This window comes from Gadus morhua, chromosome 15 (genome assembly GCF_902167405.1).
Source record: "Gadus morhua chromosome 15, gadMor3.0, whole genome shotgun sequence".
NCBI lineage: Eukaryota > Metazoa > Chordata > Actinopteri > Gadiformes > Gadidae > Gadus > Gadus morhua.
In genome coordinates this window covers 2521550-2533302 of record NC_044062.1, presented here as the reverse complement: position 1 = coordinate 2533302, position 11753 = coordinate 2521550, and the positions used below count along the sequence as shown (strand labels likewise).

At 45.3% G+C, this 11753-nt stretch overlaps 3 long non-coding RNA genes, 4 other non-coding genes and 2 pseudogenes across 7 annotated transcripts in view; 7 read left to right on the top strand and 2 right to left on the bottom strand.

The window, feature by feature from the left end:
* LOC115560182 (uncharacterized) overlaps positions 1-3514 on the top strand; it is a 33635-nt gene extending 30121 nt beyond the window's left edge. Inside the window, exon 3 of the long non-coding RNA XR_003979703.1 lies at positions 3428-3514. This is a non-coding gene — a long non-coding RNA (uncharacterized LOC115560182). The remainder of the gene's footprint in view (positions 1-3427) is intronic.
* On the top strand, positions 206-319 carry LOC115560527 (uncharacterized; annotated as a pseudogene).
* On the bottom strand, positions 2720-3526 carry LOC115560175 (uncharacterized). The gene is made up of 2 exons (XR_003979694.1): positions 3400-3526; positions 2720-3299 (listed from the first exon to the last, which is right to left on the bottom strand). It is a non-coding gene; the product is annotated as an uncharacterized LOC115560175 (long non-coding RNA).
* A 1445-nt stretch (positions 3527-4971) lies between these two features.
* LOC115560546 (U2 spliceosomal RNA) lies at positions 4972-5163 on the top strand. Its single transcript, XR_003979781.1, has one exon. It is a non-coding gene; the product is annotated as a U2 spliceosomal RNA (small nuclear RNA).
* A 344-nt stretch (positions 5164-5507) lies between these two features.
* On the top strand, positions 5508-5672 carry LOC115560536 (U1 spliceosomal RNA). Its single transcript, XR_003979774.1, has one exon. It is a non-coding gene; the product is annotated as a U1 spliceosomal RNA (small nuclear RNA).
* Positions 5673-6021: 349 nt separating this feature from the next.
* On the top strand, positions 6022-6135 carry LOC115560526 (uncharacterized; annotated as a pseudogene).
* A 2420-nt stretch (positions 6136-8555) lies between these two features.
* Positions 8556-10467, bottom strand: LOC115560171 (uncharacterized). The gene is made up of 3 exons (XR_003979690.1): positions 10385-10467; positions 9249-9821; positions 8556-9148 (listed from the first exon to the last, which is right to left on the bottom strand). It is a non-coding gene; the product is annotated as an uncharacterized LOC115560171 (long non-coding RNA).
* A 352-nt stretch (positions 10468-10819) lies between these two features.
* LOC115560544 (U2 spliceosomal RNA) lies at positions 10820-11010 on the top strand. Its single transcript, XR_003979779.1, has one exon. It is a non-coding gene; the product is annotated as a U2 spliceosomal RNA (small nuclear RNA).
* A 344-nt stretch (positions 11011-11354) lies between these two features.
* On the top strand, positions 11355-11519 carry LOC115560535 (U1 spliceosomal RNA). The gene has a single exon (XR_003979773.1). It is a non-coding gene; the product is annotated as a U1 spliceosomal RNA (small nuclear RNA).
* The last annotated feature ends 234 nt before the right edge of the window (positions 11520-11753 follow it).

Below are 11753 nucleotides of genomic sequence, written 5' to 3'. Positions count from 1 at the left end.
GTCTGGAATAACGCATTCATTCATGCATTCATTCATTCATTCATTCATTCATTCATTCATTCATTCATTCATTCATTCATTAATTTCTTCATTCATTATGGATCCAATCATTGTTTCTGTACAAGTCCCGTCTCTGGCCATGGTAGAACTCTCACTCCTTACGTGCTCCTCTTGTATAAATACTAATATGGTCCCGACAATTCTTGGTTACGGCCATACCACCCTGAGCACGCCCGATCTCGTCTGATCTCGGAGGCTAAGCAGGGTCCGGCCTGGTTAGTACTTGGATGGGTGACCCCCTGGGAATGGCTGATGACCCCCCAAAGTCCCTATCCCTCAACCCAGGGATCGCTCATAAAGGATCGAGAATCAAAACGGACGGCTCCATGTGGTGGCCACCGGTGGGAGGTTTTATTTCCAGAAATATTATGTGCAAGGCCTAGATTATCAAAATCCGCTAGTCTGCTGAATGTTTTGTTTATTATTTTCATACTTTGAGTTGATGTAGCTGATGAGATTCATATTATCAAGTGGAAAAGTGTTTAATTGTTACATTTTTGGGCTGAATTAAGAAAAATAATAAGAATGTATTCAGTGCACTCACTTTGTCTGGATGACAGAGCCATTCACAGAACTCATTATTTTGACCACACAGGGAGTGCAGCCAGCAAAGTGGGGGTGTATTCACACCTCTGGTTGCGGGAGAGAAGACACAAGGACTTCTAATTTCTTTGGTGTGTTTTTTCTTTCCACTACCCCACCCCTTGTGAAAGCCAAGCACACAGAGACTCAAATTCTTTTACAACTTTTATTTTTCACCCAGAATGGGTTTCATTGAAAAGGCAATGCATATAAAACACAAGTAAACAAGATCTGTTTAATTAAAAGCTCGCCCACCACAACAAGGTACAGATCTACAGGCGAGAACACGAGAGCATGAGACGAGAGACAAACATGTACTACCATTTGCAAACATTTAGTTAAACATGGAGCTGACAGACATGCACACATCAAAAGGAAAGGCACATATAAATAACATTAATAATAATGCAAAAATCTCAACAATTGAAGAACACACACTAGTACTTAAAGGGGTAGTTCGGAATTTTGGACATAGGGCCTGATTCCGAAGTGAGCATTGGTATTCTATATCACTGGAGACAGTTTTCAACACATTTCATTCAGTCCTTCTAGTTGCAGAGTTCGCTCTCGCTAGGCTAGCGCAAGTCAACGGGCAATGCTAGCCTGCTATTAAAAGCAGTCTTACCCACTCCACAGTACACCCGAGGTAAATCAATTATAACGACAGACTATACATCTAAATGTCTGTGTTGATAGAATAACGTTAGAAATAAAACTAACCATGCATCGCATGAATCATCGAGGGACTACTTTCTCAGCAGAAGCGGAATTCTACTATGCGCTGGTTAGGTTTGTAACCGAATCACGACAGAAGAACGTAAACAGAGAAGCGTGGGACAGAAGCGCAATTGAACGACTAGGCAACATGATGGTTCAGTGTGCTTTTAGAAATTGTAGAAATAAACGGTACAGATGGGCACCACAAAGTTTCCACCAATTTCCAGTGCGAGATCCAGAAAGGACTCAACTGTGGCTTGTTGCTGCTGGCTTTGACATCAAAACACCGGCTCGTACATGTACGGTTCGTTGGATACAACAAATTCCTCATAATCGTCTTCAAAAGCAGATGCATCGCTAACTCCTCCAAACGTGGCCATATCTTGTTAATTTAATACGCTTGTAGAATTCCTTCGTTCACTGTACTCTGCGTTTGTAGCAATGACAGCGGCAGGTAACCTAGGTATCAGTCCGCCGCTGCCGTAGCCTACGTACAGGAATATAAACACTGCTGCTGAGACCCCGCAATTCCCTCAAAATGCAATGCAATGCAAGGTTGGTTTTATTTCTAACATTATTCTATAAACAGACATTTAGATGTATAGTCTGTCGTTATAATTGATTTACCCTCGGGTGTACTGTGGAGTGGGTAAGACTGTTTTTAATTGCAGGCTAGCATTGCCCGTTGACTTGCGCTAGCCTAGCACGAGCGAACTCTGCAACTAGAAGGACTGAATGAAATGTGTTGAAAACTGTCTCCAGTGATATAGAATACCAATGCTCACTTCGGAATCAGGCCCTATGTCCAAAATTCCGAACTACCCCTTTAAGATACAAGTCAACAATTGGCTTGTACAGGCTAAAGTGCAATAATGAACATGATTATCCAAAGACTCAGGTGACCAATCAACAAATAAAGGCTCAAGCTGTTCCTCCCTTTTGTGTTTTTTTGTGTTTTCTTTAGCAAACTTTTGTTAAAACTGAAGCAGACAAATACATACAAACATCACAAACACATGAAGCTGACAAAGACAAACAACATGCATGACAAAAACACAGATTATCTGAACATGAACAACCACTAAAGGGTATGTAAACTGATTGTGTTAGATTGGAACTGATTAAGGTTAAAAAGATTGGCCTTGATATTGAAAATAGACCAGAATGGATACTACAAAGTTTTTTATAAGTTTTTTTGCATTTTTTTGAACGATATAAATAAATAGATAGTGCTTGCTGAAGCACTTTAATAACCCACACAAAGACAGAGACAAACACACACAAACAAGCCTCTTTCTCTCTCTTACAGATGGCACAGGAACAGTGGCATCACAGAGGTAAGTTATTCACAAACACACACACACACACACACACACACACACACACACACACACACACACACACACACACACACAGTCCTCCTTTCCAACTCTGCATCCACGACACTCTTAAAGAGTTCAAAGTTGTCATACACCACATTGTCGAAGCCAGGGGTAGTGGACTTCCTAGTGGATGGACAGTAGGAAAACATTTTCTGAATGCTTCCAGCCACTTTGTCCTTGAAAGGGTTGTACCTCTTCCACTGTCCACCACAGTTTGGCATGTGGCAAGCCCCACATGGCCTTGAGGACTTGTTAGGCATGAATGCCTTGACTGTTGGTGCAGGAGGGACAAAGCTCTGGCTGCAGGATGTCCCACGAAACAGGACGGAGGGCGCCTGTGGCTGTGCGGGGAAGACCTGCAGTATGGGTGCTGCCGACACAGGGGGTGGGCCGTAGGTCAACGCAGCGGGTGGCCTCGGCTGGAGGTGGGTAGGCGCAGAAGGCCTCGGCAGAATGGGGGTGAGCGCAGCAGGCTTCGGCCGGGTGGAGGACGACAACCCAGTGGGCTGAACGGGTCGGTTCGCGGGAGTCACAGGCTGTGGCTCATCAACAAATAATCTGGAAACATAAAATACACATGTGATCAGTATTGATATGACGTGTGTGCTATTTGCTTTCCACAGCCAACAGGTGAAACAAAGTGCTTATGACAACTTACCTCCGCTTCTCACCACGTCTCTTTCCAGCCTCGTGATAGATGAGCCGGTACTGGACCTGAGGCCGGTCTGGCGGAGGGAGGGATGTTGGCAGCGCAGGAGCCTCCGGGAACGGTGCGTCCGACAGCATCTTTCAGGTGAGGAGTCACCTTGTGGCCGAAGGAGCAGTCGCTCCTTCTGCCACTTCAGCAGCTCCTTCTGCTCTCCCTGCTGGCAGTACTGGAACAGCAGCCACACCAGCCAGCCGACATCATTCTCCACAAGCCACCTGAAGGTCTGACCGGCGTACTACCCGAACGTGATGACCAGCTGACCTTTCCACAGCTCAGCCCCCGACCTCTTGGCAGCCGCCTCTGCTGTCTTGAGATCCAGCCATTTAGGGTCAACAACAGTGCTGCTGCGGGCCTCTGCCACAGACCTTGCTGCCTCTGTACAGTACAGCCTGGCCTCTCCTTGCCGGTACAAAATGATGTTGGGGTACTGGTGTAGCTGTTGATGGCTGACCAGCGATGGTTTAGTGGCCAAGCTCTTCCCGCAGACATCACAGGTAAAGGTCTCCCTGGCGATGGCATGGATCTGGAATAACACTACTGTTTACCAGGTATGCAGCGCATCCCATGCAACAAGAGATTAACACGGTCGCCAAATTGCTTTATGTTACACTTACTCTCGCATCAGCTGTTGTCTAAACAGTCACATTTACCCAAATCAACACATATCCACATCAAATTGTCCAAGAAAACGTTTGCAGGTATGCGACGTATGCCCTTACTCATTGTAAACAGTGTCGTTAGCCGCGCCTAGCTATCGTTACAAAACACACATTAATCAGCTTATTATTTCAACGACCCCTGGGTACATATAGTCATGCCATACACCGTTGGAAAGCTTAGATTACCCCGATTAAAAGGAGACCACCCACGAGTAATATGGTTGCTCGCAGACAAAACGGCGATAGGTTGACTGAAGTCTACCCAGCAGCTAAAAACGCACCCTCTACGTCTTCCCTTTATACACAACGACCGTGTTATGACAAGGTCGAAATCCTTTCTCTTTCTACAAAATCGAAACAGCTTAATACAAACCTTAAAAAAAGGTCGAATTATTAACTAGCAAACGGTGAAGGGGATACAATTTACCTGAGTGAAACCACGTGCTGTAAGCTATTTTCTTTTTCAACTCGAGCTCATTGGCTGCAATAGAGTTCCGGGTGTTGACGTTGTTGGGGCGGGGAAATCGTGGGCACCACCATTTTGGCAGTATTCGATAGTATTGTTGGTTTATTTATTTTTTAACATTTTTTTGGTGAAGCACTGCTTCACCTGTAGTCTTATAGAAGCCTCCACTGCTCCAAACTCTATTTGTGAAACATGCAGACGGCCTAGTGACACTGCCAGCAGGCAGCAGCAAAGAGATGTAGCGACCTCGGTTTATTTCTTCAGCTTTCACATACACACAAACACGCACACAGGGTGCTTGGTCATTCTTTTGTTTTGTTTTTTCGTTGTCTGTTAAACCGCCACGTGGGGCGACGTGTCTGGGAACCTCGCCTCTTGGTCTGAGCATGTGTGGCCATCGCTTCTCGGCCTTTTTGCTAAGATCAAGTGTAGTATCTGTTCTTATCAGTTTAATATCTGATACGTCCCCTACCCGGGGACCATATATTAAATTGATTTTTGGAACTGGGAGATGGAAAAGGGGCTTGCCCCGTCCACTCCACGCATCGACCTGGTATTGCAGTATCCTCCAGGACCGGTGCACCCCTCTCTCACTGTGAAAAACAAAACTAAACTCCTCCTGAGAGTACACCCGTCCGCCTGTAGACAATAAAGTGTCATTTACAATTCATAAACGCACTGTTTACAATTATTCCAACGATATTCTGTTGTTTAAGAAAGAAAAAAGGATTCTTTCTGTGGCGTGTCGATAACTCGGATCTCCAGGTTTCCTTTCGTTATGCTTCCATCTCGCTGATTTCAGATTCGCCTGTCATCGTGTGACCGGTGGTCTACAGTGTTTATTAAAGTCTAGACATCTCCGAATGCTTTGCAACCGTTCTCCACGGGAACACGCGTGGGCATCGTTCAGCCCACCTGAACGTGTTCAACTCATACTTACCTGGCAAGGGAGATACCATGATCAAGAAGGTGGTTCACCCATAGCGAGGCTCAGCCATTGCACTGAGGCTGTTGCTGACCCGTGCGAATTCCCCAAATGTGGGAATCTCGATTGCATAATTTCTGGTAGTGGGGGACTGCGTTCGCGCTCTCCCCTGATCATGTTGTTCTAAAGAAATAATAGCTATGAATGGCTTCATCGTGCTATATTGTAGTCCATACCATGTTTTGCATCGCTACGTTTCTTCAAAAGATCACGCAAACGATGACGCCCAAGCAGTGTAATGCATTGCGTTCAAATATGGAACTCTGAGTCTGGAATAACGCATTCATTCATGCATTCATTCATTCATTCATTCATTCATTCATTCATTCATTCATTAATTTCTTTCATTCATTATGGATCCAATCATTGTTTCTGTACAAGTCCCGTCTCTGGCCATGGTAGAACTCTCACTCCTTACGTGCTCCTCTTGTATAAATACTAATATGGTCCCGACAATTCTTGGTTACGGCCATACCACCCTGAGCACGCCCGATCTCGTCTGATCTCGGAGGCTAAGCAGGGTCCGGCCTGGTTAGTACTTGGATGGGTGACCCCCTGGGAATGGCTGATGACCCCCCAAAGTCCCTATCCCTCAACCCAGGGATCGCTCATAAAGGATCGAGAATCAAAACGGACGGCTCCATGTGGTGGCCACCGGTGGGAGGTTTTATTTCCAGAAATATTATGTGCAAGGCCTAGATTATCAAAATCCGCTAGTCTGCTGAATGTTTTGTTTATTATTTTCATACTTTGAGTTGATGTAGCTGATGAGATTCATATTATCAAGTGGAAAAGTGTTTAATTGTTACATTTTTGGGCTGAATTAAGAAAAATAATAAGAATGTATTCAGTGCACTCACTTTGTCTGGATGACAGAGCCATTCACAGAACTCATTATTTTGACCACACAGGGAGTGCAGCCAGCAAAGTGGGGGTGTATTCACACCTCTGGTTGCGGGAGAGAAGACACAAGGACTTCTAATTTCTTTGGTGTGTTTTTTCTTTCCACTACCCCACCCCTTGTGAAAGCCAAGCACACAGAGACTCAAATTCTTTTACAACTTTTATTTTTCACCCAGAATGGGTTTCATTGAAAAGGCAATGCATGTAAAACACAAGTAAACAAGATCTGTTTAATTAAAAGCTCGCCCACCACAACAAGGTACAGATCTACAGGCGAGAACACGAGAGCATGAGACGAGAGACAAACATGTACTACCATTTGCAAACATTTAGTTAAACATGGAGCTGACAGACATGCACACATCAAAAGGAAAGGCACATATAAATAACATTAATAATAATGCAAAAATCTCAACAATTGAAGAACACACACTTGTACTTAAAGGGGTAGTTCGGAATTTTGGACATAGGGCCTGATTCCGAAGTGAGCATTGGTATTCTATATCACTGGAGACAGTTTTCAACACATTTCATTCAGTCCTTCTAGTTGCAGAGTTCGCTCGTGCTAGGCTAGCGCAAGTCAACGGGCAATGCTAGCCTGCTATTAAAAGCAGTCTTACCCACTCCACAGTACACCCGAGGTAAATCAATTATAACGACAGACTATACATCTAAATGTCTGTGTTGATAGAATAACGTTAGAAATAAAACTAACCATGCATCGCATGAATCATCGAGGGACTACTTTCTCAGCAGAAGCGGAATTCTACTATGCGCTGGTTAGGTTTGTAACCGAATCACGACAGAAGAACGTAAACAGAGAAGCGTGGGACAGAAGCGCAATTGAACGACTAGGCAACATGATGGTTCAGTGTGCTTTTAGAAATTGTAGAAATAAACGGTACAGATGGGCACCACAAAGTTTCCACCAATTTCCAGTGCGAGATCCAGAAAGGACTCAACTGTGGCTTGTTGCTGCTGGCTTTGACATCAAAACACCGGCTCGTACATGTACGGTTCGTTGGATACAACAAATTCCTCATAATCGTCTTCAAAAGCAGATGCATCGCTAACTCCTCCAAACGTGGCCATATCTTGTTAATTTAATACGCTTGTAGAATTCCTTCGTTCACTGTACTCTGCGTTTGTAGCAATGACAGCGGCAGGTAACCTAGGTATCAGTCCGCCGCTGCCGTAGCCTACGTACAGGAATATAAACACTGCTGCTGAGACCCCGCAATTCCCTCAAAATGCAATGCAATGCAAGGTTGGTTTTATTTCTAACATTATTCTATAAACAGACATTTAGATGTATAGTCTGTCGTTATAATTGATTTACCCCGGGTGTACTGTGGAGTGGGTAAGACTGTTTTTAATTGCAGGCTAGCATTGCCCGTTGACTTGCGCTAGCCTAGCACGAGCGAACTCTGCAACTAGAAGGACTGAATGAAATGTGTTGAAAACTGTCTCCAGTGATATAGAATACCAATGCTCACTTCGGAATCAGGCCCTATGTCCAAAATTCCGAACTACCCCTTTAAGATACAAGTCAACAATTGGCTTGTACAGGCTAAAGTGCAATAATGAACATGATTATCCAAAGACTCAGGTGACCAATCAACAAATAAAGGCTCAAGCTGTTCCTCCCTTTTGTGTTTTTTTGTGTTTTCTTTAGCAAACTTTTGTTAAAACTGAAGCAGACAAATACATACAAACATCACAAACACATGAAGCTGACAAAGACAAACAACATGCATGACAAAAACACAGATTATCTGAACATGAACAACCACTAAAGGGTATGTAAACTGATTGTGTTAGATTGGAACTGATTAAGGTTAAAAAGATTGGCCTTGATATTGAAAATAGACCAGAATGGATACTACAAAGTTTTTTATAAGTTTTTTTGCATTTTTTTGAACGATATAAATAAATAGATAGTGCTTGCTGAAGCACTTTAATAACCCACACAAAGACAGAGACAAACACACACAAACAAGCCTCTTTCTCTCTCTTACAGATGGCACAGGAACAGTGGCATCACAGAGGTAAGTTATTCACAAACACACACACACACACACACACACACACACACACACACACACACACACACACACACACACACACACACACACACACACACACACACACACACACACAGTCCTCCTTTCCAACTCTGCATCCACGACACTCTTAAAGAGTTCAAAGTTGTCATACACCACATTGTCGAAGCCAGGGGTAGTGGACTTCCTAGTGGATGGACAGTAGGAAAACATTTTCTGAATGCTTCCAGCCACTTTGTCCTTGAAAGGGTTGTACCTCTTCCACTGTCCACCACAGTTTGGCATGTGGCAAGCCCCACATGGCCTTGAGGACTTGTTAGGCATGAATGCCTTGACTGTTGGTGCAGGAGGGACAAAGCTCTGGCTGCAGGATGTCCCACGAAACAGGACGGAGGGCGCCTGTGGCTGTGCGGGGAAGACCTGCAGTATGGGTGCTGCCGACACAGGGGGTGGGCCGTAGGTCAACGCAGCGGGTGGCCTCGGCTGGAGGTGGGTAGGCGCAGAAGGCCTCGGCAGAATGGGGGTGAGCGCAGCAGGCTTCGGCCGGGTGGAGGACGACAACCCAGTGGGCTGAACGGGTCGGTTCGCGGGAGTCACAGGCTGTGGCTCATCAACAAATAATCTGGAAACATAAAATACACATGTGATCAGTATTGATATGACGTGTGTGCTATTTGCTTTCCACAGCCAACAGGTGAAACAAAGTGCTTATGACAACTTACCTCCGCTTCTCACCACGTCTCTTTCCAGCCTCGTGATAGATGAGCCGGTACTGGACCTGAGGCCGGTCTGGCGGAGGGAGGGATGTTGGCAGCGCAGGAGCCTCCGGGAACGGTGCGTCCGACAGCTCTTTCAGGTGAGGAGTCACCTTGTGGCCGAAGGAGCAGTCGCTCCTTCTGCCACTTCAGCAGCTCCTTCTGCTCTCCCTGCTGGCAGTACTGGAACAGCAGCCACACCAGCCAGCCGACATCATTCTCCACAAGCCACCTGAAGGTCTGACCGGCGTACTACCCGAACGTGATGACCAGCTGACCTTTCCACAGCTCAGCCCCCGACCTCTTGGCAGCCGCCTCTGCTGTCTTGAGATCCAGCCATTTAGGGTCAACAACAGTGCTGCTGCGGGCCTCTGCCACAGACCTTGCTGCCTCTGTACAGTACAGCCTGGCCTCTCCTTGCCGGTACAAAATGATGTTGGGGTACTGGTGTATCTGTTGATGGCTGACCAGCGATGGTTTAGTGGCCAAGCTCTTCCCGCAGACATCACAGGTAAAGGTCTCCCTGGCGATGGCATGGATCTGGAATAACACTACTGTTTACCAGGTATGCAGCGCATCCCATGCAACAAGAGATTAACACGGTCGCCAAATTGCTTTATGTTACACTTACTCTCGCATCAGCTGTTGTCTAAACAGTCACATTTACCCAAATCAACACATATCCACATCAAATTGTCCAAGAAAACGTTTGCAGGTATGCGACGTATGCCCTTACTCATTGTAAACAGTGTCGTTAGCCGCGCCTAGCTATCGTTACAAAACACACATTAATCAGCTTATTATTTCAACGACCCCTGGGTACATATAGTCATGCCATACACCGTTGGAAAGCTTAGATTACCCCGATTAAAAGGAGACCACCCACGAGTAATATGGTTGCTCGCAGACAAAACGGCGATAGGTTGACTGAAGTCTACCCTGCAGCTAAAAACGCACCCTCTACGTCTTCCCTTTATACACAACGACCGTGTTATGACAAGGTCGAAATCCTTTCTCTTTCTACAAAATCGAAACAGCTTAATACAAACCTTAAAAAAAGGTCGAATTATTAACTAGCAAACGGTGAAGGGGATACAATTTACCTGAGTGAAACCACGTGCTGTAAGCTATTTTCTTTTTCAACTCGAGCTCATTGGCTGCAATAGAGTTCCGGGTGTTGACGTTGTTGGGGCGGGGAAATCGTGGGCACCACCATTTTGGCAGTATTCGATAGTATTGTTGGTTTATTTATTTTTTAACATTTTTTTGGTGAAGCACTGCTTCACCTGTAGTCTTATAGAAGCCTCCACTGCTCCAAACTCTATTTGTGAAACATGCAGACGGCCTAGTGACACTGCCAGCAGGCAGCAGCAAAGAGATGTAGCGACCTCGGTTTATTTCTTCAGCTTTCACATACACACAAACACGCACACAGGGTGCTTGGTCATTCTTTTGTTTTGTTTTTTCGTTGTCTGTTAAACCGCCACGTGGGGCGACGTGTCTGGGAACCTCGCCTCTTGGTCTGAGCATGTGTGGCCATCGCTTCTCGGCCTTTTGGCTAAGATCAAGTGTAGTATCTGTTCTTATCAGTTTAATATCTGATACGTCCCCTACCCGGGGACCATATATTAAATTGATTTTTGGAACTGGGAGATGGAAAAGGGGCTTGCCCCGTCCACTCCACGCATCGACCTGGTATTGCAGTACCTCCAGGACCGGTGCACCCCTCTCTCACTGTGAAAAACAAAACTAAACTCCTCCTGAGAGTACACCCGTCCGCCTGTAGACAATAAAGTGTCATTTACAATTCATAAACGCACTGTTTACAATTATTCCAACGATATTCTGTTGTTTAAGAAAGAAAAAAGGATTCTTTCTGTGGCGTGTCGATAACTCGGATCTCCAGGTTTCCTTTCGTTATGCTTCCATCTCGCTGATTTCAGATTCGCCTGTCATCGTGTGACCGGTGGTCTACAGTGTTTATTAAAGTCTAGACATCTCCGAATGCTTTGCAACCGTTCTCCACGGGAACACGCGTGGGCATCGTTCAGCCCACCTGAACGTGTTCAACTTATACTTACCTGGCAAGGGAGATACCATGATCAAGAAGGTGGTTCACCCATAGCGAGGCTCAGCCATTGCACTGAGGCTGTTGCTGACCCGTGCGAATTCCCCAAATGTGGGAATCTCGATTGCATAATTTCTGGTAGTGGGGGACTGCGTTCGCGCTCTCCCCTGATCATGTTGTTCTAAAGAAATAATAGTTATGAATGGCTTCATCGTGCTATATTGTAGTCCATACCATGTTTTGCATCGCTACGTTTCTTCAAAAGATCACGCAAACGATGACGCCCAAGCAGTGTAATGCATTGCGTTCAAATATGGAACTCTGAGTCTGGAATAACGCATTCATTCATGCATTCATTCATTCATTCATTCATTCATTCATTCATTCATTCATTCATTTCTTTC